The following is a 13,076-nucleotide window of genomic DNA, read 5'->3' as shown; positions in this document are numbered from 1 at the left end:
AGTTTCACCGAATGATTCTGTGTAGTTTATATTTGAAGACATTCCTTTCTCCACTATTACCCTCTTAGCGCTCCGAATCTCCACTTGCATTTTCTACAAAAAGAGTGTTTCATAACTGCTCAATCAAAAATATGTTTTATCTCTGTTAACTGAATTTACAGATCAGAATTAAGTTTCACAGAATGCATCTGTGTAGTTTTTATTTGAAGATATTCTTTTTCCCAATGTAGGCCTCTTAGCGCTTAGCATGTCCAATTGCAGTTTCTACAGAAAGAGTGTTTCAGAACGGCTCAATCAAAAGTAAGGTTCAACTCTGTTAGTTGAATGCACAGAACAGAAAGAATTTTCACAGAATGCTACTGTGTAGTTTTTATTTGAATATATTCCTTTTTCCACTATTACCCTCTTAGCGCTCCGAATGACCACTTGCATTTTCTACAGAAAGAGTGTTCAGAACTGCGCAATCAAAAGTATGGTTTAACTCTGTTAGCTTAATGAACATATCAGAAATAAGTTTCACACAATGCTTCTGTGTAGTTTTTATTTGAAGATATTATTTTTCCCAATATAGGCCTCTTAGCGCTCAGAATGTCCAATTGCAGTTTCTACAGAAAGAGTGTTTCAGAAGGGCTCAATCAAAAGTAAGGTTCAACTCTGTTAGTTGAATGCACAGAACAGAAAGAAGTTTCATACAATGCTTCTGTGTAGTTTATATTTGAACATATTCTTATTTCCACTATTACCCACTTAGCGCTACGAATGTCCAGTTGCATTTTCTACAGACAGAGTGTTTCAAAACTGCTCAATCAAAAGTATGGTTTAACTCTGTTAGCTGAATGCTCAGATCAGAAAGAAGTTTCACAGAATGCTTCTGTGTAGTTTATATTTGAATATATTCCTTTTTCCACTACTACTCTCTTAGCGCTCCAAATGTCCAGTTGCATTTTCTACAGAAAGAGTGTTCAGATCTGCTCAATCAAGAGTATGCTTTAAATCTGTTAGCTGAATGCACAGATCAGAAAGAAGTTTCACAGAATGATTCTGTGTAGTTTATATTTGGAGACATTCCTTTTTCCACTATTACCCTCTTAGCGCTCCGAATCTCCACTTGAATTTTCTACAGAAAGAGTGTTTCAGAACGGCTCAATCAAAACTAAGGTTCAACTCTTTTAGTTGAACAAACAGAAGAGAAAGAAGTTTCACACAATTCTTCTGTGTAGTTTTTATTTGAAGACATTCCTTTTCCCAATATAGGCCTCTTAGCGCTCAGAATTTCCAATTGAAGTTTCTACAGAAAGTGTGTTTCAGAACGGCTCAATCAAAAGTAAGGTTCAACTCTGTTAGTTGAATGCACAGAACAGAAAGAAGTTTCATACAATGCTTCTGTGTAGTTTCTATTTGAACATATTCTTTTTTCCACTATTACCCACTTAGCGCTACGAATGTCCAGTTGCATTTTCTACAGACAGAGTGTTTCAAAACTGCTCAATCAAAAGTATGGTTTAACTCTGTTAGCTGAATGCTCAGATCAGAAAGAAGTTTCACAGAATGCTTCTGTGTAGTTTATATTTGAATATATTCCTTTTTCCACTACTACTCTCTTAGCGCTCCAAATATCCAGTTGCATTTTCTACAGAAAGAGTGTTCAGATCTGCTCAATCAAAAGTATGGTTTAACTCTGTTAGCTGAATGCACAGATCAGAAAGAAGTTTCACAGAATGATTCTGTGTAGTTTATATTTGGAGACATTCCTTTTTCCACTATTACCCTCTAAGCGCTCGGAATCTCCACTTGCATTTTCTACAGAAAGAGTGTTTTAGAACGGCTCAATCAAAACTAAGGTTCAACTCTTTTAGTTGAACAAACAGAACAGAAAGAAGTTTCACACAATTCTTCTGTGTAGTTTTTATTTGTAGACATTCTTTTTCCCAATATAGGCCTCCTTGCGCTCAGAATGTCCAATTGCAATTTCTACAGAAAGAGTGTTTCAGAACGGCTCAATCAAAAGTAAGGTTCAACTCTGTTAGTTGAATGCACAGAACAGAAAGAAGTTTCATACAATGCTTCTGTGTAGTTTATATTTGAACATATTCTTTTTTCCACTATTACCCACTTAGCGCTACGAATGTCCAGTTGCATTTTCTACAGACAGAGTGTTTCAAAACTGCTCAATCAAAAGTATGTTTTAACTCTGTTAGCTGAATGCTCAGATCAGGAAGAAGTTTCACAGAATGCTTCTGTGTAGTTTATATTTGAATATATTCCTTTTTACACTACTACGCTCTTAGCGCTCCAAATGTCCAGTTGCATTTTCTACAGAAAGAGTGTTCAGATCTGCTCAATCAAAAGTATGGTTTAACTCTGTTAGCTGAATGCACAGATCAGAAAGACGTTTCACCAAATGATTCTGTGTAGTTTATATTTGAAGACATTCCTTTTTCCACTATTACCCTCTTAGCGCTCCGAATCTCCACTTGCATTTTCTACAAAAAGAGTGTTTCATAACTGCTCAATCAAAAATATGTTTTATCTCTGTTAACTGAATTTACAGATCAGAAATAAGTTTCACAGAATGCATCTGTGTAGTTTTAATTGAAGATATTCTTTTTCCCAATGTAGGCCTCTTAGCGCTTAGCATGTCCAATTGCAGTTTCTACAGAAAGAGTGTTTCAGAACGGCTCAATCAAAAGTAAGGTTCAACTCTGTTAGTTGAATGCACAGAACAGAAAGAATTTTCACAGAATGCTACTGTGTAGTTTATATTTGAATATATTCCTTTTTCCACTATTACCCTCTTAGCGCTCCGAATGACCACTTGCATTTTCTACAGAAAGAGTGTTCAGAACTGCGCAATCAAAAGTATGGTTTAACTCTGTTAGCTTAATGAACATATCAGAAATAAGTTTCACACAATGCTTCTGTGTAGTTTTTATTTGAAGATATTATTTTTCCCAATATAGGCCTCTTAGCGCTCAGAATGTCCAATTGCAGTTTCTACAGAAAGAGTGTTTCAGAAGGGCTCAATCAAAAGTAAGGTTCAACTCTGTTAGTTGAATGCACAGAACAGAAAGAAGTTTCATACAATGCTTCTGTGTAGTTTATATTTGAACATATTCTTATTTCCACTATTACCCACTTAGCGCTACGAATGTCCAGTTGCATTTTCTACAGACAGAGTGTTTCAAAACTGCTCAATCAAAAGTATGGTTTAAATCTGTTAGCTGAATGCTCAGATCAGAAAGAAGTTTCACAGAATGCTTCTGTGTAGTTTATATTTGAGTATATTCCTTTTTCCACTACCACTCTCTTAGCCCTCCAAATGTCCAGTTGCATTTTCTACAGAAAGAGTGTTCAGATCTGCTCAATCAAAAGTATGGTTTAACTCTGTTAGCTGAATGCACAGATCAGAAAGAAGTTTCACAGAATGATTCTGTGTAGTTTATATTTGGAGACATTCCTTTTTCCACTATTACCCTCTTAGCGCTCCGAATCTCCACTTGCATTTTCTGCAGAAAGAGTGTTTCAGAACGGCTCAATCAAAACTAATGTTGAACTCTTTTAGTTGAACAAACAGAACAGAAAAAGTTTCACACAATTCTTCTGTGTAGTTTTTATTTGTAGAGATTCTTTTTCCCAATATATGCCTCTTAGCGCTCAGAATGTCCAATTGCAGTTTCTACAGAAAGAGTGTTTCAGAACGGCTCAATCAAAAGTAAGGTTCAACTCTGTTAGTTGAATGCACAGAACAGAAAGAAGTTTCATACAATGCTTCTGTGTAGTTTATATTTGAATATATTCTATTTTCCAATATTACCCACTTAGCGCTACGAATGTCCAGTTGCATTTTCTACAGACAGAGTGTTTCAAAACTGCTCAATCAAACGTATGGTTTAACTCTGTTAGCTGAATGCTCAGATCAGAAAGAAGTTTCACAGAATGCTTCTGTGTAGTTTATATCTGAATATATTCCTTTTTCCACTACTACGCTCTTAGCGCTCCAAATGTCCAGTTGCATTTTCTACGGAAAGATTGTTCAGATCTGCTCAATCAAAAGTATGGTTTAACTCTGTTAGCTGAATGCACAGATCAGAAAGAAGTTTCACCGAATGATTCTGTGTAGTTTATATTTGAAGACATTCCTTTCTCCACTATTACCCTCTTAGCGCTCCGAATCTCCACTTGCATTTTCTACAAAAAGAGTGTTTCATAACTGCTCAATCAAAAATATGTTTTATCTCTGTTAACTGAATTTACAGATCAGAATTAAGTTTCACAGAATGCATCTGTGTAGTTTTTATTTGAAGATATTCTTTTTCCCAATGTAGGCCTCTTAGCGCTTAGCATGTCCAATTGCAGTTTCTACAGAAAGAGTGTTTCAGAACGGCTCAATCAAAAGTAAGGTTCAACTCTGTTAGTTGAATGCACAGAACAGAAAGAATTTTCACAGAATGCTACTGTGTAGTTTATATTTGAATATATTCCTTTTTCCACTATTACCCTCTTAGCGCTCCGAATGACCACTTGCATTTTCTACAGAAAGAGTGTTCAGAACTGCGCAATCAAAAGTATGGTTTAACTCTGTTAGCTTAATGAACATATCAGAAATAAGTTTCACACAATGCTTCTGTGTAGTTTTTATTTGAAGATATTATTTTTCCCAATATAGGCCTCTTAGCGCTCAGAATGTCCAATTGCAGTTTCTACAGAAAGAGTGTTTCAGAAGGGCTCAATCAAAAGTAAGGTTCAACTCTGTTAGTTGAATGCACAGAACAGAAAGAAGTTTCATACAATGCTTCTGTGTAGTTTATATTTGAACATATTCTTATTTCCACTATTACCCACTTAGCGCTACGAATGTCCAGTTGCATTTTCTACAGACAGAGTGTTTCAAAACTGCTCAATCAAAAGTATGGTTTAACTCTGTTAGCTGAATGCTCAGATCAGAAAGAAGTTTCACAGAATGCTTCTGTGTAGTTTATATTTGAATATATTCCTTTTTCCACTACTACTCTCTTAGCGCTCCAAATGTCCAGTTGCATTTTCTACAGAAAGAGTGTTCAGATCTGCTCAATCAAGAGTATGCTTTAAATCTGTTAGCTGAATGCACAGATCAGAAAGAAGTTTCACAGAATGATTCTGTGTAGTTTATATTTGGAGACATTCCTTTTTCCACTATTACCCTCTTAGCGCTCCGAATCTCCACTTGAATTTTCTACAGAAAGAGTGTTTCAGAACGGCTCAATCAAAACTAAGGTTCAACTCTTTTAGTTGAACAAACAGAAGAGAAAGAAGTTTCACACAATTCTTCTGTGTAGTTTTTATTTGAAGACATTCCTTTTCCCAATATAGGCCTCTTAGCGCTCAGAATTTCCAATTGAAGTTTCTACATAAAGTGTGTTTCAGAACGGCTCAATCAAAAGTAAGGTTCAACTCTGTTAGTTGAATGCACAGAACAGAAAGAAGTTTCATACAATGCTTCTGTGTAGTTTCTATTTGAACATATTCTTTTTTCCACTATTACCCACTTAGCGCTACGAATGTCCAGTTGCATTTTCTACAGACAGAGTGTTTCAAAACTGCTCAATCAAAAGTATGGTTTAACTCTGTTAGCTGAATGCTCAGATCAGAAAGAAGTTTCACAGAATGCTTCTGTGTAGTTTATATTTGAATATATTCCTTTTTCCACTACTACTCTCTTAGCGCTCCAAATATCCAGCTGCATTTTCTACAGAAAGAGTGTTCAGATCTGCTCAATCAAAAGTATGTTTTAACTCTGTTAGCTGAATGCACAGATCAGAAAGAAGTTTCACAGAATGATTCTGTGTAGTTTATATTTGGAGACATTCCTTTTTCCACTATTACCATCTAAGCGCTCGGAATCTCCACTTGCATTTTCTACAGAAAGAGTGTTTTAGAACGGCTCAATCAAAACTAAGGTTCAACTCTTTTAGTTGAACAAACAGAACAGAAAGAAGTTTCACACAATTCTTCTGTGTAGTTTTTATTTGTAGACATTCTTTTTCCCAATATAGGCCTCCTTGCGCTCAGAATGTCCAATTGCAGTTTCTACAGAAAGAGTGTTTCAGAAGGGCTCAATCAAAAGTAAGGTTCAACTCTGTTAGTTGAATGCACAGAACAGAAAGAAGTTTCATACAATGCTTCTGTGTAGTTTATATTTGAACATATTCTTATTTCCACTATTACCCACTTAGCGCTACGAATGTCCAGTTGCATTTTCTACAGACAGAGTGTTTCAAAACTGCTCAATCAAAAGTATGGTTTAAATCTGTTAGCTGAATGCTCAGATCAGAAAGAAGTTTCACAGAATGCTTCTGTGTAGTTTATATTTGAGTATATTCCTTTTTCCACTACCACTCTCTTAGCCCTCCAAATGTCCAGTTGCATTTTCTACAGAAAGAGTGTTCAGATCTGCTCAATCAAAAGTATGGTTTAACTCTGTTAGCTGAATGCACAGATCAGAAAGAAGTTTCACAGAATGATTCTGTGTAGTTTATATTTGGAGACATTCCTTTTTCCACTATTACCCTCTTAGCGCTCCGAATCTCCACTTGCATTTTCTGCAGAAAGAGTGTTTCAGAACGGCTCAATCAAAACTAATGTTGAACTCTTTTAGTTGAACAAACAGAACAGAAAAAGTTTCACACAATTCTTCTGTGTAGTTTTTATTTGTAGAGATTCTTTTTCCCAATATATGCCTCTTAGCGCTCAGAATGTCCAATTGCAGTTTCTACAGAAAGAGTGTTTCAGAACGGCTCAATCAAAAGTAAGGTTCAACTCTGTTAGTTGAATGCACAGAACAGAAAGAAGTTTCATACAATGCTTCTGTGTAGTTTATATTTGAATATATTCTATTTTCCAATATTACCCACTTAGCGCTACGAATGTCCAGTTGCATTTTCTACAGACAGAGTGTTTCAAAACTGCTCAATCAAACGTATGGTTTAACTCTGTTAGCTGAATGCTCAGATCAGAAAGAAGTTTCACAGAATGCTTCTGTGTAGTTTATATCTGAATATATTCCTTTTTCCACTACTACGCTCTTAGCGCTCCAAATGTCCAGTTGCATTTTCTACGGAAAGATTGTTCAGATCTGCTCAATCAAAAGTATGGTTTAACTCTGTTAGCTGAATGCACAGATCAGAAAGAAGTTTCACCGAATGATTCTGTGTAGTTTATATTTGAAGACATTCCTTTCTCCACTATTACCCTCTTAGTGCTCCGAATCTCCACTTGCATTTTCTACAAAAAGAGTGTTTCATAACTGCTCAATCAAAAATATGTTTTATCTCTGTTAACTGAATTTACAGATCAGAATTAAGTTTCACAGAATGCATCTGTGTAGTTTTTATTTGAAGATATTCTTTTTCCCAATGTAGGCCTCTTAGCGCTTAGCATGTCCAATTGCAGTTTCTACAGAAAGAGTGTTTCAGAACGGCTCAATCAAAAGTAAGGTTCAACTCTGTTAGTTGAATGCACAGAACAGAAAGAATTTTCACAGAATGCTACTGTGTAGTTTATATTTGAATATATTCCTTTTTCCACTATTACCCTCTTAGCGCTCCGAATGACCACTTGCATTTTCTACAGAAAGAGTGTTCAGAACTGCGCAATCAAAAGTATGGTTTAACTCTGTTAGCTTAATGAACATATCAGAAATAAGTTTCACACAATGCTTCTGTGTAGTTTTTATTTGAAGATATTATTTTTCCCAATATAGGCCTCTTAGCGCTCAGAATGTCCAATTGCAGTTTCTACAGAAAGAGTGTTTCAGAAGGGCTCAATCAAAAGTAAGGTTCAACTCTGTTAGTTGAATGCACAGAACAGAAAGAAGTTTCATACAATGCTTCTGTGTAGTTTATATTTGAACATATTCTTATTTCCACTATTACCCACTTAGCGCTACGAATGTCCAGTTGCATTTTCTACAGACAGAGTGTTTCAAAACTGCTCAATCAAAAGTATGGTTTAACTCTGTTAGCTGAATGCTCAGATCAGAAAGAAGTTTCACAGAATGCTTCTGTGTAGTTTATATTTGAATATATTCCTTTTTCCACTACTACTCTCTTAGCGCTCCAAATGTCCAGTTGCATTTTCTACAGAAAGAGTGTTCAGATCTGCTCAATCAAGAGTATGCTTTAAATCTGTTAGCTGAATGCACAGATCAGAAAGAAGTTTCACAGAATGATTCTGTGTAGTTTATATTTGGAGACATTCCTTTTTCCACTATTACCCTCTTAGCGCTCCGAATCTCCACTTGAATTTTCTACAGAAAGAGTGTTTCAGAACGGCTCAATCAAAACTAAGGTTCAACTCTTTTAGTTGAACAAACAGAAGAGAAAGAAGTTTCACACAATTCTTCTGTGTAGTTTTTATTTGAAGACATTCCTTTTCCCAATATAGGCCTCTTAGCGCTCAGAATTTCCAATTGAAGTTTCTACATAAAGTGTGTTTCAGAACGGCTCAATCAAAAGTAAGGTTCAACTCTGTTAGTTGAATGCACAGAACAGAAAGAAGTTTCATACAATGCTTCTGTGTAGTTTCTATTTGAACATATTCTTTTTTCCACTATTACCCACTTAGCGCTACGAATGTCCAGTTGCATTTTCTACAGACAGAGTGTTTCAAAACTGCTCAATCAAAAGTATGGTTTAACTCTGTTAGCTGAATGCTCAGATCAGAAAGAAGTTTCACAGAATGCTTCTGTGTAGTTTATATTTGAATATATTCCTTTTTCCACTACTACTCTCTTAGCGCTCCAAATATCCAGCTGCATTTTCTACAGAAAGAGTGTTCAGATCTGCTCAATCAAAAGTATGTTTTAACTCTGTTAGCTGAATGCACAGATCAGAAAGAAGTTTCACAGAATGATTCTGTGTAGTTTATATTTGGAGACATTCCTTTTTCCACTATTACCATCTAAGCGCTCGGAATCTCCACTTGCATTTTCTACAGAAAGAGTGTTTTAGAACGGCTCAATCAAAACTAAGGTTCAACTCTTTTAGTTGAACAAACAGAACAGAAAGAAGTTTCACACAATTCTTCTGTGTAGTTTTTATTTGTAGACATTCTTTTTCCCAATATAGGCCTCCTTGCGCTCAGAATGTCCAATTGCAGTTTCTACAGAAAGAGTGTTTCAGAACGGCTCAATCAAAAGTAAGGTTCAACTCTGTTAGTTGAATGCACAGAACAGAAAGAAGTTTCATACAATGCTTCTGTGTAGTTTATATTTGAACATATTCTTTTTTCCACTATTACCCACTTAGCGCTACGAATGTCCAGTTGCATTTTCTACAGACAGAGTGTTTCAAAACTGCTCAATCAAAAGTATGGTTTAACTCTGTTAGCTGAATGCTCAGATCAGAAAGAAGTTTCACAGAATGCTTCTGTGTAGTTTATATTTGAGTATATTCCTTTTTCCACTACCACTCTCTTAGCCCTCTAAATGTCCAGTTGCATTTTCTACAGAAAGAGTGTTCAGATCTGCTCAATCAAAAGTATGGTTTAACTCTGTTAGCTGAATGCACAGATCAGAAAGAAGTTTCACAGAATGATTCTGTGTAGTTTATATTTGGAGACATTCCTTTTTCCACTATTACCCTCTTAGCGCTCCGAATCTCCACTTGCATTTTCTGCAGAAAGAGTGTTTCAGAACGGCTCAATCAAAACTAATGTTGAACTCTTTTAGTTGAACAAACAGAACAGAAAAAGTTTCACACAATTCTTCTGTGTAGTTTTTATTTGTAGAGATTCTTTTTCCCAATATATGCCTCTTAGCGCTCAGAATGTCCAATTGCAGTTTCTACAGAAAGAGTGTTTCAGAACGGCTCAATCAAAAGTAAGGTTCAACTCTGTTAGTTGAATGCACAGAACAGAAAGAAGTTTCATACAATGCTTCTGTGTAGTTTATATTTGAATATATTCTATTTTCCAATATTACCCACTTAGCGCTACGAATGTCCAGTTGCATTTTCTACAGACAGAGTGTTTCAAGACTGCTCAATCAAACGTATGGTTTAACTCTGTTAGCTGAATGCTCAGATCAGAAAGAAGTTTCACAGAATGCTTCTGTGTAGTTTATATCTGAATATATTCCTTTTTCCACTACTACGCTCTTAGCGCTCCAAATGTCCAGTTGCATTTTCTACGGAAAGATTGTTCAGATCTGCTCAATCAAAAGTATGGTTTAACTCTGTTAGCTGAATGCACAGATCAGAAAGAAGTTTCACCGAATGATTCTGTGTAGTTTATATTTGAAGACATTCCTTTCTCCACTATTACCCTCTTAGCGCTCCGAATCTCCACTTGCATTTTCTACAAAAAGAGTGTTTCATAACTGCTCAATCAAAAATATGTTTTATCTCTGTTAACTGAATTTACAGATCAGAATTAAGTTTCACAGAATGCATCTGTGTAGTTTTTATTTGAAGATATTCTTTTTCCCAATGTAGGCCTCTTAGCGCTTAGCATGTCCAATTGCAGTTTCTACAGAAAGAGTGTTTCAGAACGGCTCAATCAAAAGTAAGGTTCAACTCTGTTAGTTGAATGCACAGAACAGAAAGAATTTTCACAGAATGCTACTGTGTAGTTTATATTTGAATATATTCCTTTTTCCACTATTACCCTCTTAGCGCTCCGAATGACCACTTGCATTTTCTACAGAAAGAGTGTTCAGAACTGCGCAATCAAAAGTATGGTTTAACTCTGTTAGCTTAATGAACATATCAGAAATAAGTTTCACACAATGCTTCTGTGTAGTTTTTATTTGAAGATATTATTTTTCCCAATATAGGCCTCTTAGCGCTCAGAATGTCCAATTGCAGTTTCTACAGAAAGAGTGTTTCAGAAGGGCTCAATCAAAAGTAAGGTTCAACTCTGTTAGTTGAATGCACAGAACAGAAAGAAGTTTCATACAATGCTTCTGTGTAGTTTATATTTGAACATATTCTTATTTCCACTATTACCCACTTAGCGCTACGAATGTCCAGTTGCATTTTCTACAGACAGAGTGTTTCAAAACTGCTCAATCAAAAGTATGGTTTAACTCTGTTAGCTGAATGCTCAGATCAGAAAGAAGTTTCACAGAATGCTTCTGTGTAGTTTATATTTGAATATATTCCTTTTTCCACTACTACTCTCTTAGCGCTCCAAATGTCCAGTTGCATTTTCTACAGAAAGAGTGTTCAGATCTGCTCAATCAAGAGTATGCTTTAAATCTGTTAGCTGAATGCACAGATCAGAAAGAAGTTTCACAGAATGATTCTGTGTAGTTTATATTTGGAGACATTCCTTTTTCCACTATTACCCTCTTAGCGCTCCGAATCTCCACTTGAATTTTCTACAGAAAGAGTGTTTCAGAACGGCTCAATCAAAACTAAGGTTCAACTCTTTTAGTTGAACAAACAGAAGAGAAAGAAGTTTCACACAATTCTTCTTTGTAGTTTTTATTTGTAGACATTCTTTTTCCCAATATAGGCCTCCTAGCGCTCAGAATGTCCAATTGCAGTTTCTACAGAAAGAGGGTTTCAGAACGGCTCAATCAAAAGTAAGGTTCAACTCTGTTAGTTGAATGCACAGAACAGAAAGAAGTTTCATACAATGCTTCTGTGTAGTTTATATTTGAACATATTCTTTTTTCCACTATTACCCACTTAGCGCTACGAATGTCCAGTTGCATTTTCTACAGACAGAGTGTTTCAAAACTGCTCAATCAAAAGTATGTTTTAACTCTGTTAGCTGAATGCTCAGATCAGGAAGAAGTTTCACAGAATGCTTCTGTGTAGTTTATATTTGAATATATTCCTTTTTACACTACTACGCTCTTAGCGCTCCAAATGTCCAGTTGCATTTTCTACAGAAACAGTGTTCAGATCTGCTCAATCAAAAGTATGGTTTAACTCTGTTAGCTGAATGCACAGATCAGAAAGAAGTTTCACCGAATGATTCTGTGTAGTTTATATTTGAAGACATTCCTTTTTCCACTATTACCCTCTTAGCGCTCCGAATCTCCACTTGCATTTTCTACAAAAAGAGTGTTTCATAACTGCTCAATCAAAAATATGTTTTATCTCTGTTAACTGAATTTACAGATCAGAAATAAGTTTCACAGAATGCATCTGTGTAGTTTTTATTTGAAGATATTCTTTTTCCCAATGTAGGCCTCTTAGCGCTTAGCATGTCCAATTGCAGTTTCTACAGAAAGAGTGTTTCAGAACGGCTCAATGAAAAGTAAGGTTCAACTCTGTTAGTTGAATGCACAGAACAGAAAGAATTTTCACAGAATGATACTGTGTAGTTTATATTTGAATATATTCCTTTTTCCACTATTACCCTCTTAGCGCTCCGAATGTCCACTTGCATTTTCTACAGAAAGAGTGTTCAGAACTGCGCAATCAAAAGTATGGTTTAACTCTGTTAGCTTAATGAACATATCAGAAATATGTTTCACACAATGCTTCTGTGTAGTTTTTATTTGAAGATATTATTTTTCCCAATATAGGCCTCTTAGCGCTCAGAATGTCCAATTGCAGTTTCTACAGAAAGAGAGTTTCAGAAAGGCTCAATCAAAAGTAAGGTTCAACTCTGTTAGTTGAATGCACAGAACAGAAAGAAGTTTCATACAATGCTTCTGTGTAGTTTATATTTGAACATATTTTTTTTCCACTATTACCCACTTAGCGCTACGAATGTCCAGTTGCATTTTCTACAGACAGAGTGTTTCAAAACTTCTCAATCAAAAGTATGGTTTAACTCTGTTAGCTGAATGCTCAGATCAGAAAGAAGTTTCACAGAATGCTTCTGTGTAGTTTATATTTGAATATATTCCTTTTTCCACTACTACTTTCTTAGCGCTCCAAATGTCCAGTTGCATTTTCTACAGAAAGAGTGTTCAGATCTGCTCAATCAAAAGTATGGTTTAACTCTGTTAGCTGAATGCACAGATCAGAAAGAAGTTTCACAGAATGATTCTGTGTAGTTTATATTTGGAGACATTCCTTTTTCCACTATTACCCTCTTAGCGCTCCGAATCTCCACTTGCATTTTCTACAGAAAGAGTG

This window comes from Symphalangus syndactylus, chromosome 21 (genome assembly GCF_028878055.3).
Source record: "Symphalangus syndactylus isolate Jambi chromosome 21, NHGRI_mSymSyn1-v2.1_pri, whole genome shotgun sequence".
Classification (NCBI taxonomy): Eukaryota; Metazoa; Chordata; class Mammalia; order Primates; family Hylobatidae; genus Symphalangus; species Symphalangus syndactylus.
Note: the sequence above shows the minus strand (reverse complement) of the source record.